Here is a 17,359-nt window from a genome sequence, read left to right as displayed (position 1 = left end):
TTGTAACATACACTAGAGAGATGTAAAAATAAATAGTAATTGTGATAATTAATAAAAAAAAGAAGTGAATTAATGAAGTGATTGAAGAATTTTAACAACTCTCTCTCTTATCAACTTAGCAACTTCAGTATGACAATACTAACAGAAGAGACTACGTCCAGTGGAGCATGTACTTTCTTAGCAAATTTTTTTAAGTATCATTCTCATGCTCAAGGCATATGTTGTTGTGAAGACTGTCCTATCTGATGAATTAGCAGCAAGCTGATTCTCTTTGGTTTTTACAAAACAGTTTTAGCACACTGTCTGACAGTAAGCAACACATATATTATAAATACAGATGTATCTTTGTTTGTTAGGGTAAGAGGGTTCATATCAATGTCTAGCTGGATAGGGACTGAAAAAAATCTGCTAAGTCTCCCATCGGTTTCAACTATGTAATAAAATTTCAGAAAACATGTTCACAGGTAGTAAAGAAATTATTGCAAAATTTTGCCAACAAAATCCCCACCAGTGTAATCCAACAAAAGACTGAAGACAAAGTTTCTATATATGTATAAAAGTAAGATAAAGGCCTGAGAGATGATGAAACCTAGCCAGACAGTCCAAAAATTCTTCTGCCATTTGAAATTATTCTTTCCAATTAATTCCAGTGTTTTATTCTGTGAAAAGCTATATAAAGGACTAACTGACAGCATGTTCATAATTTCCCATTTGTTCTACTAAAAACTCTGCATGATTATGTCAGAAAAATAGCAAGACAATATGGTTAATTTTTATGTTAGAATTCTTCAAAGTGCGCCCCCATAGCCCTATGCTTTTTTGTTATAAAAGAAAAGCATTGTGCTTAAAACTTCATACATTAATTCATATATTTATGAATTCAAACTGAATAATTTCACAAACTATGGGTAAGATAAAGTCAACATTTGTCTTTTCCACAAGGTAGTGGAAGTGCTTATGCTGGACTTGCAAACATTCCTTTTTCTTTGAACACTTGTGTTTGCTTTGTATTCCTGTGTCCAACAGAATGTTTTGAAGGGACAGAGACCTCATGTAGATGCTTCAGGTATGATATTGGAAGCAGGTGGGCTAGCTATGAACTTGAATTAGCTGTTTTTATTTTAGGAGTGAGCACCCCTTTTATAGCTTAAGTCAGAAAGATATATTTTGCTTTATGAGGTTGAAGAGAAATATTACTAATAACATGACTGATTCTAAAATTTTACTAATTTATTTATTGCCATTCTTCCTCACATATGCATCTCTATAGAAGCACATACTGAGATAGGGCAGGAGCCACCACCTTTCATTTAGGAATGTAAGGTGGCTCACATTATTATTTATATATTCAAGTGATGACCTAAAATGTGTGGTATCTTTCATGTTTCATAGTAAGGTTCTTAGTGGAAAGATTTTAACTCATGTTATACTTTTCTTTTCCTGCTATCAGAACTTATTTTACTTTGGAGGTTTGAACCTTTGCTGTGACATTGCAGACTCTTTTACAAGAAGAGCTAGGAAGAGGCATATAGAACATTTTGGTACTCAAAGATGAGAAGTGTGCAGCTGACACAGAAAAATGAAGTATTTCTATTAGGTCACAGCCCTTTCAATCTTTGTTTCTTGCTTTAAAAGTGGTATATTAAGGTTTTTCATAAGCATTTTACATATCTACAAAAAATGGAAAAGAAGTTCTTAAGTGGTTGTCATGGTTTAAACCCAGCCAGCAGCTAAGCCCCACACAGCTGCTCTCTCACTCCCACACCAGCAGTACTGGGGAGAAAATGGGAAGGATAAAAGCCAGAAAATTCATGGATTGAGATAAAGACAGTTTTATAGGGAAAGCAAAAGCCACATACATAGGAAAATCAAAACAAATAATTAAATCAGTACTTCTGATGGGCAAGTAGGTGTTCAGCCATCTCCAGGAGAGCTGGCCCCGTCACACGGAATTGTTACTTGGGAAGACAAATTGAGTCAAGGGATCAGCTGGAAATATATTTAGGATAATTGAAATCTGTAGATGAGTCAAGGGGCCAGCTGGGAATATAACTGGGATGGTAGAAGATTGCATATTTAGTTAAGATTCTAAAATTAGTTAAGAAGCTAAGTTAGTAATATAGGTGGCAAGAATCAAGTACTTTAGTTAAAGAGTAACAAATACATTAGGACACAGAAGCTAGGAGTTACAGGGGTAGATGTAGCAATTGTGAAGGATCAGAGACCGTATAAATACCTTGCCTTAAGAATAATCACACAGTTAGGAGAGTCTTGGACCATGACCAGCAGATCAAGAAGTCCTGCCAGCTGGCCATGGGTGAAGAGTTCACCATGAGGAAGATGGCTTTCTTCCTCCCATACACCTACTCCCTTATTTCAAAATCCCACTGAACCAAGTAAGGAAGTACAATTGCACAGCCATATTCAGCTCATTATAATACGAAGCAGGCAGGTAACGATGTATTATGTGTCTTTAGAAAACACTTGGATATCTAAAACCTTTTCTGTATAAATAGAGAGCAAGAGTCTGCGACTCCTTGCACATGTATTTGGAAATTATTCCACGTGTTCAGTGCACTGTAATGAATACCCTTCTTTTCAACTTTAATTAGTTGAAGAGTCATCTGTCTGTGCATCAAAATGACATCACTCCAAATTTCCTTCCCTTCCTTCTTCTTCCCACCAGTTTTATATGCTGAGCCTGATGTCATGTGGCCTGGAATATACCTTTGGGGAATGGGGGGTCACTTGTCCTGGCTGTGTCACATCCCAGCATCCCATGTACCCCCAGTTTCCTTGACATTGTGTCAGTATGCAGAAAAAGCCAGAAAACCAGAAAAAAAGCCTTGGTGCTGTTCAAGTCCTGCACAACAATAACAGAAACATCTCTACATTATCAACCCTGTGTTCAGGACAAATCCAAAACACAGCCCCATACCAGCCACTCTGAAAAAAAATTAACTCTACCCTAGCTGAAACCAGCACAGTGGTCCTTCAGATTTCCTCAGTACACAAAAGGGACCACAAAGAGAAGGTTTAATGAAAGTTTTTGATCAGTCATCCTGAGAAAAAACTTTCTGCTTCACAACTGATTTTATTGATTTTTGATGTATGAAAATTCAAACCAAGAAAGTAAAAAGTACTTTTTATTTTTTTTCTGACTTGGATCTGATGCAAGATGAATGAAATATCTAGATGGATCTCGATTCAGGATGTTGAACATTCTAGCTTTTCAAAATGTAAAAATAAATAATAATAACTGTTTTGCAGATAGTAGTTAGACATAAAATTACAGTGCCACAAAAATGAAAATCAGAGTTCTCATTGAGTGCATATTGGCTGAATTTCATATAATGCATTTAAAATTATTTAGGACAGTATTAATGTTAAAAAAATAACCCCCAGTCTTTTGCTAATGCAATAGATCTTTCATAGATAAATCAAACTCAAGTACTTTGGCTTCTTTATTGCAGCACATCTGTTAGTGAAACAAGAAGTCTGCATCACATACTGTTACTATATTCAAGTAGTAACAATCTGTGGATGTTTTACTCATGGTTTAACACTGTCTTTCCATTAGCTTCTTTTATACTTATTAAGATGTACTGTATCTCTTCCATTCTCTTCTCATCTCAATTATACAAGGAACTGATCTTTGAAAGGCCACTAATAATCAATAAATATTATCAAGAGACTTATGTATGTCCTTCTTCTCTAAATCAGGAAACCAACAGAAAAACACAGAGCACTAAGAATTCTTAGTACTCCTTTTGACCTCTTGTGAATACCACATAGTGAAGTGTCTTATTTGAAATCTAGCAAGGGGGAGACTTTTTTCTCCTAGCTAAAATACAATGATTAAGTTAAACATTAAGATCCTTCCCTCCTTCCTTCCTTCCTTCCTTCCCTCCTTCCCTCCCTCCCTCCCTCCCTCCCTCCCTCCCTTCCTTCCTTCCTTCCTTCCTTCCTTCCTTCCTCCCTCCCTCCCTCCCTTCCTTCCTTCCTTCCTTCCTTCCTTCCTTCCTTCCTTCCTTCCTTCCTTCCTTCCTTCCTTCCTTCCTTCCTTCCTTCCTTCCTTCCTTCCTTCCTTCCTTCCTTCCTTCCTTCCTTCCTTCCTTCCCTCCTTCCCTCCCTCCCTCCTTCCTTCCTTCCTTCCTTCCTTCCTTCCTTCCTTCCTTCCTTCCTTCCTTCCTTCCTTCCTTCCTTCCTTCCTTCCTTCCTTCCTTCCTTCCTTCCTTCCTTCCTTCCTTCCTTCCTTCCTTCCTTCCTTCCTTCCTTCCTTCCTTCCTTCCTTCCTTCCTTCCTTCCTTCCTTCCTTCCTTCCTTCCTTCCTTCCCTCCTTCCCTCCCTCCCTCCTTCCTTCCTTCCTTCCTTCCTTCCTTCCTTCCTTCCTTCCTTCCTTCCTTCCTTCCTTCCTTCCTTCCTTCCTTCCCTCCTTCCCTCCTTCCCTCCCTCCCTCCTTCCTGCCTTCCTTCCTGCCTGCCTTCCTTCCTTCCTGCCTTCTTTTTCTTTCCTTGATAACTGAACTATTTCTTAAAATTGTACCATTTTAAGAATGTACTTTTTTCTTATGTAGATATCCTGATACAAAATCTGTATGTTTAGGTTACAGCCCCTTGCCTAGTTGCAGCCTCCCTTCTCTGTTTAATTACCTGCTTTCACAGCCACCTTATGTGTTTTGTGAACTAACTCGTCCTCCCCCGTCAAAGTTTGCTGTACTGGCCAACAAGCTCAACAATTATTATTGCTGCAATAACCATAAGCATAAGGGGTCAGGTGAGACTGACTTACTGGGAAACTAGGCTATAAACGTTCCAACAAATTTACCTTTGTTACTACTTGGGCTATTTTTTTGCTTATTATGCATTTTCACAACTACTACTACTATGGAAAAATACTACTCTGAGTACAAGTGATCTGTTTATTAGTTTGAGAATAAGTCATACTTTCATTTGGTAACCTTCACAGTGTTCTGGAATTTCTAAAGTCCACTTTTTAATTTCAACAGTGTCTCAGGTAATGTATTACTTTGGCATTTACTCCCATGAGCATACACATGTGAGAATGGTTGTATATTTGTATAATTTCCTTGGTGGCAGTTTTCTCTGAAGAGAAATATAAAACAAACAATTTGCCTACTCAACGGCTCTCACTACTTAAAAAGAAAAAATAGTTCTAAAAATTCCTTACATGCATATATTTTTATTTTGGCTTTGATTTTTTATGAAATAGCCTAACTCTCTGTGTGTGTTTGAATATTTTTCTTTGCACTTAATTTTATGAGATTGTTTTCAGGATTTTTCTAAGATTTTTATTTATGACTGTGTTTTTTTCTTTAAAGCAAAAAAATACACAAAAAGACAAATAAACAAAAACCACAAAAACAAACAAAGAAAAAAACCAAACCCAAACAAAACAACAAAAAAAAACCAACAAAAAATACTGCCTTCTTTTACAGTTAGCAAAAATTGCAAACATGAATCAGTGTCCCATGATTCATGGTGCATACATGCATATAACAATAGGCACTGGGGAAATAGTGAATATATATATATATAAGCCTTGCTTATCTTTTCAACCCTTTCTAGTCAATATTCTTTACAACTGAAAGAACCAAAAACTGAAAAACAACCCAAGTTTGGTGGAAATACTAAGTATAAGTTAATAACAAGCATATACAGGAAGTCCATATAGGTGTTCTCAAGGCAGGGTACTACATTCATTTATGTATGTACAGGGAATCCATACAGCAACAACTACCAAATTCTTCCCTAACTGAACTGGGAGCAGTGAAAGTTACAACTACTGGATATTGGTATTGGAAGTATCACAGAACATTCTAGTTTGGAAGGGATCCACAAGGGTAATGGAGTCCAACTCTGAACTTGGGCCCGTCTGGGTATCACATACACAACCTTGGCCTTATTAACACGGTGCTCTCGCCAACTGAGCTAATCTCAGCATGGTTAGTAGAATTCTTCCCTTGTACATTTCTTGACCAGATTGACTGGTTTATGCCTCCATAATTTCGGACTGCTGGAAAGTTGACCTGTGACGTGGTTCCATTGGAGATATTCCCAGGCTAGCCCTCTCCTGGACTGCGCCAAGAGTGGCTGCTCCCTATCCACCCTGAGGTGAGTCTGGGTAGCTGTATGAGCAGGGCTGCTTGGCACCCAAAACAGCTGGGCTGTTCTCTACAGTCAATCTTAACAGGCGTCAAGGATCAAGATAAAGAAACAGAAGGGGTCCATTGCATGAGTTCCCAAAAGATTTATTCTCGAGAGAAGTCAGAGGCAAAGAATGACAGAACAGGGTGCAGTAACTTATAAAGGGGGAAGGTAACCAGGGGAGGGGTACAAGGCAAGGAATACACTGCCTAGATGAATAGGGAGTAACATCTACATAGGGGTAACAAAACAAGCCATTACAAATTTTAACAGAAAAAAACACACCACCACAGATCTGAAGTGCTGCTATACCTTTCTTAATGTTTAAGTTAGGAGTACATCTTGGTTGTGTCCCATCCCAACCTCCAATGTATTGCCAGTTTCCTTGACAACGGACCGGGATGAAAAGCTAAAAAAGGCCTTGGTGCCATGCAAGCCCTGTGCAACAATAAGAAAAATATCTCTACTTTATCAACCCTGTGTTCAGCATATCTATGGATAAAAGTTGCATGTTTTAGATAGATCCCCATACAATTTGTCTTGAAATGAAGCAATAGCTGGTGTTTCTTAATGCAAACTGACATGTAAAGCAACATGACCAAGTGGGTGCCTCATAGACCAGCTGTAAGGTGTACAGTATATTTCATCCTATCTTCTCACACCAAGAGACAGACTGCACCTCCACAGCAAGGCAACAGTGCATTCAGCAGCTGGGTGAGCCTTGGAAGACAGTGAATTGACTTAAGAACACATGCAACAGCTACCTATGGATAGGCATATTTTCTAACCAGTGTGCTGGAAAGCTCTACATATTTAAAGACAGATGTAGTGTGGATGTTAAAAAACAAAATATTCTTTGAAATACAAATACAGTAAAGAAACTATCATTAGTTTATTAATTATGCCCTATTTTAATGTGTTTTTCTTTTTTTGAGTGTTTTTTTATTTTACCTCTAGGATAGGCCACACAAAGATACAACAGGTTGAGGCCTTAATAGAGAGAAAAGCCAAGACCAAACAAACTCTTCTTTACATGAGGCAACAATATCTGTTGTGATCTTACAGTTATTAAACTATTTTACATTTTCCAGCAGTGTATTCTCTCTAGCCCAATGACAGATATTACTTCCTGTGCAGCTGTATAAAGTCTATTTTCTTAGATAAATTAACCTTTCCCCCCTCGCAACTTTTCATGTAGATCTGGAGTCACTTATTTTTTGCCTCTGTATTAATTAGGAGAGAAATTTGCCTGCTATGAAAATTATGGCATTCCCTTGTTAGATTTCCATCCATGCTATCAGAATTGCATTAATATCCCATGGATATTCAGTTCATACTGTACCTCTTGAACTGCTATCAGACAAGGCTATATAAATTAGGATCTTCCCAGGTATCCTACCACATATCTTCCTTCAAGAATGACAGTCCTGTCTTTTGCCTAATTCTTCTGCTATGTATAGTAATAACATGCATTGTAGCTGTCGCCTTGGAATTAACAACTGCTCTAATGAGATTTCTCTAAATTTAACTCTAACTCCATTTAATGTCTCATATTAACCCAACACAACTTAAATTGTAGAATGCCATTGCAGTGCTACATTATTTTTTGGCTTTATATGATGATTAACTAACTTGTGGACAGTATTAACGCATTCTCTTGTAACAAATGCAATATCAGAAGTTTGCCCCTTGTTTTTTAGGTAAATAGGGATTCCTGCACCTTTTCCTATTTATAGCAGTAATATCACACTAACATCAAGAAGTTCAACTACTTTAATGATTGTCTGGTAACACTTGCCAAACTACAAATACTTCACATCTCCTTTCTAATTTTTTGAATTAATATAATATGCCATTAAGAAGGCTAAATATAAATATTACAGTCTGCTTGCAAAATGCATGTTTTATTGACAGATCACCTTTCAAGTGTCAAAGCTAGGCTAAAGACAGATTTGAAATACCATTTCAGAACATTCCTGGAGAGGAAAATCTTTAGACCTCCCACACTGAGGACTTTGGTATTCTGAGACCTAATCTACAGTGGGAGTAGAAGTAATAAAACACATAATAATTTAAGAAACAATATATTTCAGATTAAATTGTAATATGATTTTACTATTCTCTGTTTTGTTCTTCCTGTCTTTTCAAAGAGAGGGCTACTGTGTGGCTCTTAAAAATGTGTTTTGAAGAGAATCAATTAGTTTTTGAGCACTTCCTGTCTGATGTTATTATTAACCTCATCCCTGAATTTAGAGATTCATTATTTTTCTCATATCATTAATTATTTCTCCATTTTCCTTTACAGAATAATACTTAAATGCAAACAGAAGGCAAACCAGCCAATTATTTTTCTCAACCAACATTATGTATATTCCATAAGGAATGCACCGTTCCAGCTGAAAACTTATGGAGCTTTTTTTTCCCCAAGTGCATTTAGTATATAATATACCTCACTCTAATAAGAACATTTTTCTCTCTCTCTAGAAACATATATGTAGAAGAATATGGATCTGAAGTTTGCTGAATATTTCACTTAAATATTTTCTGAAATAATGTTCTGTCACTGCTTACAAAAACCCAATTAATAGTTCACTTTGAATATGTAGATATTCTGGTGTTTTATCAAACTGGAAATGTCCAAAAGTCACCTAAATTATCATATAAGATAGATAGAAAAGAGACTTAATATAGCTGATTCCATAAACTTCTCATATGTTTTCTAAGGATGATTAATCTGCACTAGCTCATATAATGTCATATTACACTATGTTAAAATAGATGCTTAGGATATAAAGAATTAAGTAGCAATGTCAAGTTTTTCTTATAATACCTGGTTTTTAAAATTTATCATACTGCTCCCTATTAGTGTTATATCAGGAATTAGTATCTAAAAAATGCAAATCAGAAGAAATATAGTAAATTCTTTTCAATGAGCAAACTACTTGACCTAATGTACCTCTCTGTCAATTAATTTTACATATGGATAGAAGACCTTTTCATTGCTTTTAGAAGTTACATAATTACTGCATATGTCTGAACTTTCTATAGAAAAAGATATTATGAAATGTATTTATTGAGCCAGGATGGATTATCATTCAGAGTAAAATCTATGAGTATATTCACTGATGATGTAGTCAGTGACATTGTTTAGCTGTGGAATGTCCCCAGCCAAATTACTGGAGTTATGTGCCAACAAAATATCATAAATAAATAAAACCCCCACAGCTATATTCACCTACAGTCATTTTTTATGTGTGATTGAATTTGGACTGGTAGACACCCACTTCCTCTTTTTCTCCTTTTCCTAGCTCCAATGTCAATGGTATAGAAATTGCAAACACTTTTTCTGTACATACCTTCAGTGTTAGAAATTTCCACCTGGTGGATTTTCATTAATGAAATCTAACTTCTTAATAAACTGTGTGTGTGTGTGTGTGTGCATATGTTCATGGGTGTCCCACAAGTAGGAAATTTAACCAAATCAGTTGCAATTGTGGAATGTGACAAGGTATTAAAAAGGAAGCATCTTTTCAAAATTATTAGGTAAAGTAATTAGTGTAATTTGAAAAAGTCAACTATTTAACCCAGGATAATTTATGCATATAAAGATCTGAGCTAAATGCTAAGGAACAATGAAACCTGAGGCTATATGTTTTTCTAACCACCCCATCTTTCTTCAAACATATTCAAGTCACAAAGTATGGTTAATTAAATGATGTATTTTCTTTGCTGGAAGTACTACTGAATATTCTATTCATTTTATTTTTCTCACATCTAAAGCTTGGAGGAAAAACAATAATTACACACTGTATAGCAACCCAAATGCATTGCAGTTTTCTACTTTATTATCTCCTTGGTCCATCTTGCACTCGTTCAGTGGACAACAAGTCTGACAACACACATTACTTGCTAAATATTAATTTGGTTATGTGCTACTTGTTCCTCACAGACTATTTATATTGCATTGATGACCTCTCTCTTATATATACCAAATCAAACATTTTATTTTCACAGAGCAAGATGGGAAATGGTACCAAGGTGTAATGCACTGATTGGCAAGTGAAGATATTCCTTTCTTATCAGGTATCAGTGTGTCTACCTGCAAGGCAAGACTAGTTCTCTGAAGTACTGTCTATGAACATTGCCAAGGGAAGGAATTAGGACAGAGAAGACAGAATCTATTGTAGAATAGAGTAGAACCAGAGAAACATTTTAATAATACAGTGAATTTTCAACAAGATACTTGGAAGATTGGTGTGAAGTGTGAAAGGGCAAAACTCTGTTTTACATTTAATATTGAAAATACATGTTGGATCTATTTCCCCTAAATTTTCTAATTGACGTTTTTACAAACTTGGCTCCAAAAACTAGTTTAGCAGAGCACATAAGCACATGTTTTTGTTTTAAACTTGTGATATTTAGACACTGAACTGAAGTGACAATTTGAACCAATATGAAAGAGAGAACAAGAGTGTGTATTATGATAATATAAAGAATTTCCTAAACAAAAGTAAAGCACAAGAACATTCATTAGGCAAAATCCTTTTGGTTAATCTGGCTGGCTATGCCACTTACATTCATGTTTGGTGTGAATGCTATATATTCAGTTTCTACAATTTCAATGTTCTGAGTTCCTGTTGTTGTTAAATCAATTCAAATCAGCAAAGAAAAAAACCAAACAAATGAGAAAAATATATGAATTATTGTTCAGTTAAGGAAAATAATGGCCTAATATTGGTGGTCCTTATGAAAACAGACTACTCTTTTTCATTTCAGTAGTTTTGATGCATAATTAGCAGTCTTGCAAAATTCAATAATTATTGCTCCAAGAATAATTTTGGGGCTACAGGTTTGTAGTAGATAGGGACAGGCGAACGAAAGATCTCGGGATGTGACGGAAAGAAAGACCCCTTCCCCCTCTCCTCCTGCAGCACGTTATCCATTACCCCAAAGAATGTAACCACACCTAACCCAGTAGTTTTCCACTCCTGACTAACCCTAGAGACCCTACCAAACCTCCCTGATGTAGCAAAGTCCCCCAAGACTATTTAAACCCATGAGATAAGATAATAAACGCTTTCGACCGTCCACCACACTGGTATCAGCATCTGTTGTTAGCCCGAGTAGCCCAGGTGAGACTGGGCTGCCGTGCTGTTCCTTGAAACCAGGTCACCTTGCCTTCCCCTGAAGGCAACACAGGTTAGTGTTTAAGATTATTGGTATAACATGAGCTATGAATGTTTTCCTGTGTGCTATAAATCCTCAGCATGTCTCTTCCCTTCCCCCTCCTACCCCTTGTGACATCTTACAAGAAAGCTGCCTAATTTAGCATAGCATAAAATAAACTTTATAGATGTGAACCTGGTTGGATGAGTATTTCAATTATATTCTACTTGCTGACATTTACAATTAAAAGCAATAAGTATCTTCTCTGAATAATCACTCTGATGGATTGGGATTTCAGGAAAGTATTAACACAGTTGAAAATTAATAGGTAAAGCATAAATCTCAGGATGTAAAATGATACCTTTTACTTCCAGAGCTCAGATTGTTATGATATATATACACATAAAGTCCTGTATTAACAAGGAAAGATTTGTTTTGAAAAGCATCTTTTATACACACAGCTGTGGATTTCATTACATGTTTTTTATCTTGGTTTATTGTAAATCCTCAGAAAATGACAGTGCTTCAGCATAAGGTGAACAATTGAACTTAATTGCCTAGATACTGTTGTGTGGGAGTAGTTCAGTTTCTCTGAAAGCCTAGATGGTCAGGGAATACAGACTTGAGATGAGGAAAAAAATATTTGGCATCTCTGGGATGCCTGAAAGGACTCTTGGCTTCCCACAGAGAGGAAAAAATAAAGACTCAGTAATGATTTACCTTTCACTTAATTAAAACACTATCCATTTTTTTTCCCCAAAATGTGCAACAGATCCTCTGTGTAGGGAAGACTAATGTCGTGTCTGATTCAGGATTTCATTTGACAATCAACATTGGATGTGCAAGGAGGAATTATTGAAGCTAAATACCTCTTAGTTCCCTTTACCTCTGTGTCTAAATTCCTATACAAAAACTATTAAAATCTTTGCTGTTTTGAAAATATAGTTTGCATCACTGTACTCAACTGTGTTTTATCTCACACTATAAATCACTAAAACAGGAAGAATCTTGCAAGAAGACAGCACTCTGGGAGGCTTCTGATGGGAAAAAAATATCTGGTTGCAAGTGAAAGTGAAAGATGCTTCTTCTAAGAAGGAAGAACCTTCACAGAGCTTCTTTTGAGTAGGGAGAAAAAACTCTGAGAACAGAAGGCAAAACTTGAGGAAAATAAGATTTTTAAAGTGGGTTATTTTATACCCTATTCATGTAATTTTTTTGTGTTTTGATGAAATACATATGTAAAGATTACACCCATTATGATATTCTTTAGATATTTATCTTTAAATAAGTAGGACAGTTTCACCAAAAGGCTCTTCTGCCTCTGTGGTCCCCTGACATAATCTTCCTGCACATTGTATGCCAATAATAAAAGTGCAATTTTTAAATTTAGCTAGTAAGTGAAAATTAAATTTCCCAAAAGAAAAAATCCCTACAGTTAAAAGCCTTAGCTTCCAGTTGTCTCTCCAAGACAGAATAACAAAATGTGAAATAAGATCCCAAGGTAGGACATTTCCTGTGTGTCACACAAAACAAAACAAAACAAAAAAACCCACCCAAAACAAAAAAAAGCCTTTCAAACTATTTATCAAATCTGATTTTAGTTGTTATTGACAGTTAATGCAACATTTTATGTAACTTGAAATATTTCAAGTAAATAAAATTGCTTGATGGTTATAATCCTGAGCTTAACAAACACATCACTTAGAGCTCTGGTTCAATACACCACTCACTATCCATCTAGCATATTTTCTTCTGAAGACAAGTGGAAATGGACTGGCCAGATGAATGATGGTTCTTGTCAAGGTTTTGCCTTACTCAGTACAATCACTGAACAAAATATAGGAATAATTTATTGTGGAGAAGCTGAAGCCCCAGTTCTTCCTTCCAAGAGACTGTGCTAAGCAGGAAGACCAGAGATGTGTTCTACATGACCGCCCTGCAAATATTCTGTTTTCTACACAGGTGGTGCAGTTGCAACAAAGCAGGTGAATACTGCAAATACAAAGCTCCCCTCTGGCCTGATTGTAGCCTGGTATTTTCCTTGGTGGTGAAGGATATGAACTTGAATGTACTTGGGCCAGGAAGAGTGCTGAGCACAAGATATTCACCTCTGACTCAGTTCTCTAGCTGCTGTGTATGTAGTTTGCTTTCAAACAAAGCAACTACCTAAAAAATTAATAAATAATAAAAAAAGCCTGATCCAAAGGCCGGCTCTTCAGTGTCAGGAGAGCACTGGCAAAGAAATTTTTAGTTTTGCCTTAGAGATGTGCATGAGGTATAAGCTGATCTGGTCTGTAATGGGTATCCTTGAAAGCACAAAAAATAGAAGGGGTGGATTTTTATGTGAAATGTTGCGATGTATGATATCTACTGAATGTTGTATAAAATGCTTGTATACCCCTTAAGTTGGTATCTCCAATGTTATATATAAGTTCACAGACCATTTTGGGGTGATTTGGATTAAAATGCAAGTACTTCAGTTTTGCCTAGGACCAGCTTTATGTACTTCAGTCACAAACGGGACATTTTTACCAGCCTGCCTTTAAGAGTATGCTTCCTTCTTCTGGAATAGAATTGGATTATTGATATTATTGATATTCTGCAGCTCCCTCAAGGTGCTAAGATCTGCATAACATACATATGTTCTGTTGTATTCCTAAAATTGACTGCAAACCCTTCAAAGTGTGCCTACTAACATAATTACTATTGTTATCTTTTGCAAGACACTACATATAAAGATTTTTACAGATTCGACTCTATAGTCCAGCTTTTCTATTTTGTCAAGTCTATAAATGTGATATTTAAAAACAGGAAGGGAAGAGTGAGAATCTGATTAACTCCTACACCTTGTTAGATGGTTTAAAGTTAGATAATTTGAAGACTTTCTAGAGATTTTAAAATTGCTGCACTGAATTACTGTCAATACACCTGTGCAATGAGCTCACTAAACAGAATTCTCACAATTCTAACAATGTTGTTAGAAAGGAGACATTTGACTAAAAGGTGATGTGATTGCCAATTTCTTTAATGGGCATTCTTAATGAATTTTATCAGAAGACTGATTCACATAGAACATGGACAATTAGCTGTGCCTACATTTTATATACCACAATTACCACATTAGCCTTGGTTTCATTACTTCTTAGAAGTGCTTTTCTTCTAAAGGGTATTGTGCAGTAGTATAATACCCTAAGCATTATATACAGATAAAAAGTCATTTTTTAATTGCTCATGTTCCCCAAATTATGATGCACATAAAAAAAATAGGATGAGTATACAATATAAAATGTCTTAATCAGCTGAATAAAAGAAGAAAATTAAGCCTCCTTTGAAACTTGGGTTGAAGCAAACACATGGAGTTGTGATTTCATGTCCTTGGTTAATGACTGGTTAATAAAATTCAGTAGAATTTATAGTTAAAACCTATTGTATTAAAACACCAATGAAAATTTATACCAGGTTAAGGTTGTGACAACACATTGTTCAATTTTATTTATATAGAACTTTTTTGTTAAACATATTGACACTGTCTTGTATAGGACTGTTCAAAAACAGCAGGAAATTCTCTAAGTCAAACAAATTATTTTGTTTTTAGAAAGTCTTCTTAAAAATTCCTTTTATTTTTCTTTGATTTTTTTTCCTTTGTTTCTACCTTTCACCTTCTGTTGAGACTTAATATATCAATTTAATTCTGAAGTCTTTAATTCTGGAATGCTGAAAATTTCATTATTCTCCATCAGGGAAAGCAGACATATAGATCTATCTCTTCTTAGCACTAGATAAGAGCTGCTACCCTCACATGGTACACAAACATGCCACATTCTCTCTAGTCCTGAGCAGGCTTCAGCAAGCAATGTCACTGTAATTGTATTTGGGTAATCTTTGCTGAGTTGTGCTGTGAACTGCACCCTGGCACTTCTACATCTGTCACACAAGCTGAACTCTCAATATGTATGAGCTCTCTACAGGCAGCTGAAATAGGAAGCCTATTTGTTTAGATATATTGACTATGGAGACTATTTAAAAGCCTAAGACTATTTGTTCCATTATTTTAATCAACTCAGGTTTATGAGATGATTGATCTTTGCAGAGTGGAATAGTGTTTGTCTGTTTCAAGTAGGAGATACATGAACTTATGTGGAAATGGTAACAGACAGATATTGGAGAGAATTAAAACAGAAGCTACTGAAAAATACCAAGTCATTAAAATCAAAACATTTTTTTCCTGTAAAATCATGAATAAATATCTTGAGAAATTTTTTTTCAAAATTTTATAATTTTCACAACATAATTTAATCTTTTCAGAAAGTTGTTTCTCCTCGAGCAGAACAAATTGCAAAACAAAACAAATTTGCAGAAATACTTGATAAGTGAGCTAAGGATAATGTTAAAATTGCCATGACATACCTACACTGAGATATTGTGACATATTAAAGTCAAGTGAAAAGAGTTTTTATTCTTTAGTATGTTGATCCTGTGGCAGGCTATTTAAAGTTTTAATAACTTTATAATTTAGAAGCTTTTATCGATGATGTATTCAGACAATGCCCTTTAGGTATATACAACCACTAATACCAATAAAATGCCACAGGCTGTTCCAAAGAATCAGAATGTCTGGGGTTGGAAGAGACCTCTGGAGGTCATTTGGTTCCACTCTCCTGCTCAAGCAGGACCATCCAGGACCATGCACAGATGGCTCTGGAAAATCTCTGAGAAACTCTAAGATGGAGTCTCCATCTCAGGGCAACTTCTGCCAGTTACTCCTTACCATTAGAGTAAAAATGTGTTTCCTGATGTTCAGAAGGAAAATCCTGCTATTGCCTGTCACTGGACACATAAAAAAAGCCTCACAAGCTCTAATAAAACTGAGACTAGAATCGGGCCATGAGTATATTGACAAACAAGGACACACAGGAACAATATTTAGTTTTCTGAAAACATAATAACCAAAAGAGTTTTGCTAACTGAATTTTACTAGAATAAACAATTTGTTTTGCAGGAAAAGGAGAAGAAAGAATTCTCTATTTGTCAAATATGATGCACAGGTTACCATTGCAGGCTGAGTGAACTACAAACAAAAATTTATTTGTGAGAATAGGCTTTAAAAAAAATATTTGGAAAGAATATGATTCTAACAAGGGGGACGTGGATTTTACTGAAAGCCAGCCTTGAAGTTGTAAATCTTCCCTTGAATTCTAATAAAAGACAGTCTTCTTGAGATCACTGATGTCAAAACCATAACAACCTCCCCCCCACCAAAATAAAAGCCAACAACAAACAACTGAAAGAGGCGTAGACTTGATTTGACTGTATAATTTAGGGCCTTTCATTCAACACTTACAAGACTTGAGAATTTGCCAAGTAAAAAATTCATATATTTCAAGGCATGTTTTTTATTAATTAGCAGTGTTTTGACATCATGTACAGTAACTCATGAACTGAATGTGATAAAAAAGTCCATGTGAAATAAAAGCTGTTACATACTATTAAACGGAATTTATTTTTATTTAGTGCAAGTAACTTTCACATTCTTCCTTATGGAATTATACTGGCACCAGAAACTGCCTGCCAGATAAATTGTGTCTGAAGGGATTGAAAAATCTGAAAAAAATATTAAAATAGCGACCATCTATGAAGGACAGCAATATGGACAGTGTTATTCATGTGCATATCACATATACAATAATTCAAGTCAAAAGGAAAACCCATGATCATGGCACAAGAAAAAAACCTTGTAGGTTACATACCTTGTGAGTAACCTACAAAAAAACCTTGTAGGTTACTGTACCTGAAAAACATTTCTGTTTCCCTGAAATAAAATTACTAAAAAAAAAATACATTATAAGGGAATTGTGTGTTCTCTATTTTTGCTATTTATGACTGTTATCAATGTCTGATGCTCACCTGCAGTGTAGTGAATATTAGTATTAATGTTTTACAATGAAGTACAGGTTCAATGAATGAAAGTTATATTTTGTTCCCATTTATCCTAAATACAATAAATACAAAAATAGGCCTCAAAATAA

This window comes from Lonchura striata, chromosome Z (genome assembly GCF_050655825.1).
Source record: "Lonchura striata isolate lonStrDom1 chromosome Z, ASM5065582v1, whole genome shotgun sequence".
Taxonomy (NCBI): domain Eukaryota; kingdom Metazoa; phylum Chordata; class Aves; order Passeriformes; family Estrildidae; genus Lonchura; species Lonchura striata.
Note: the sequence above shows the minus strand (reverse complement) of the source record.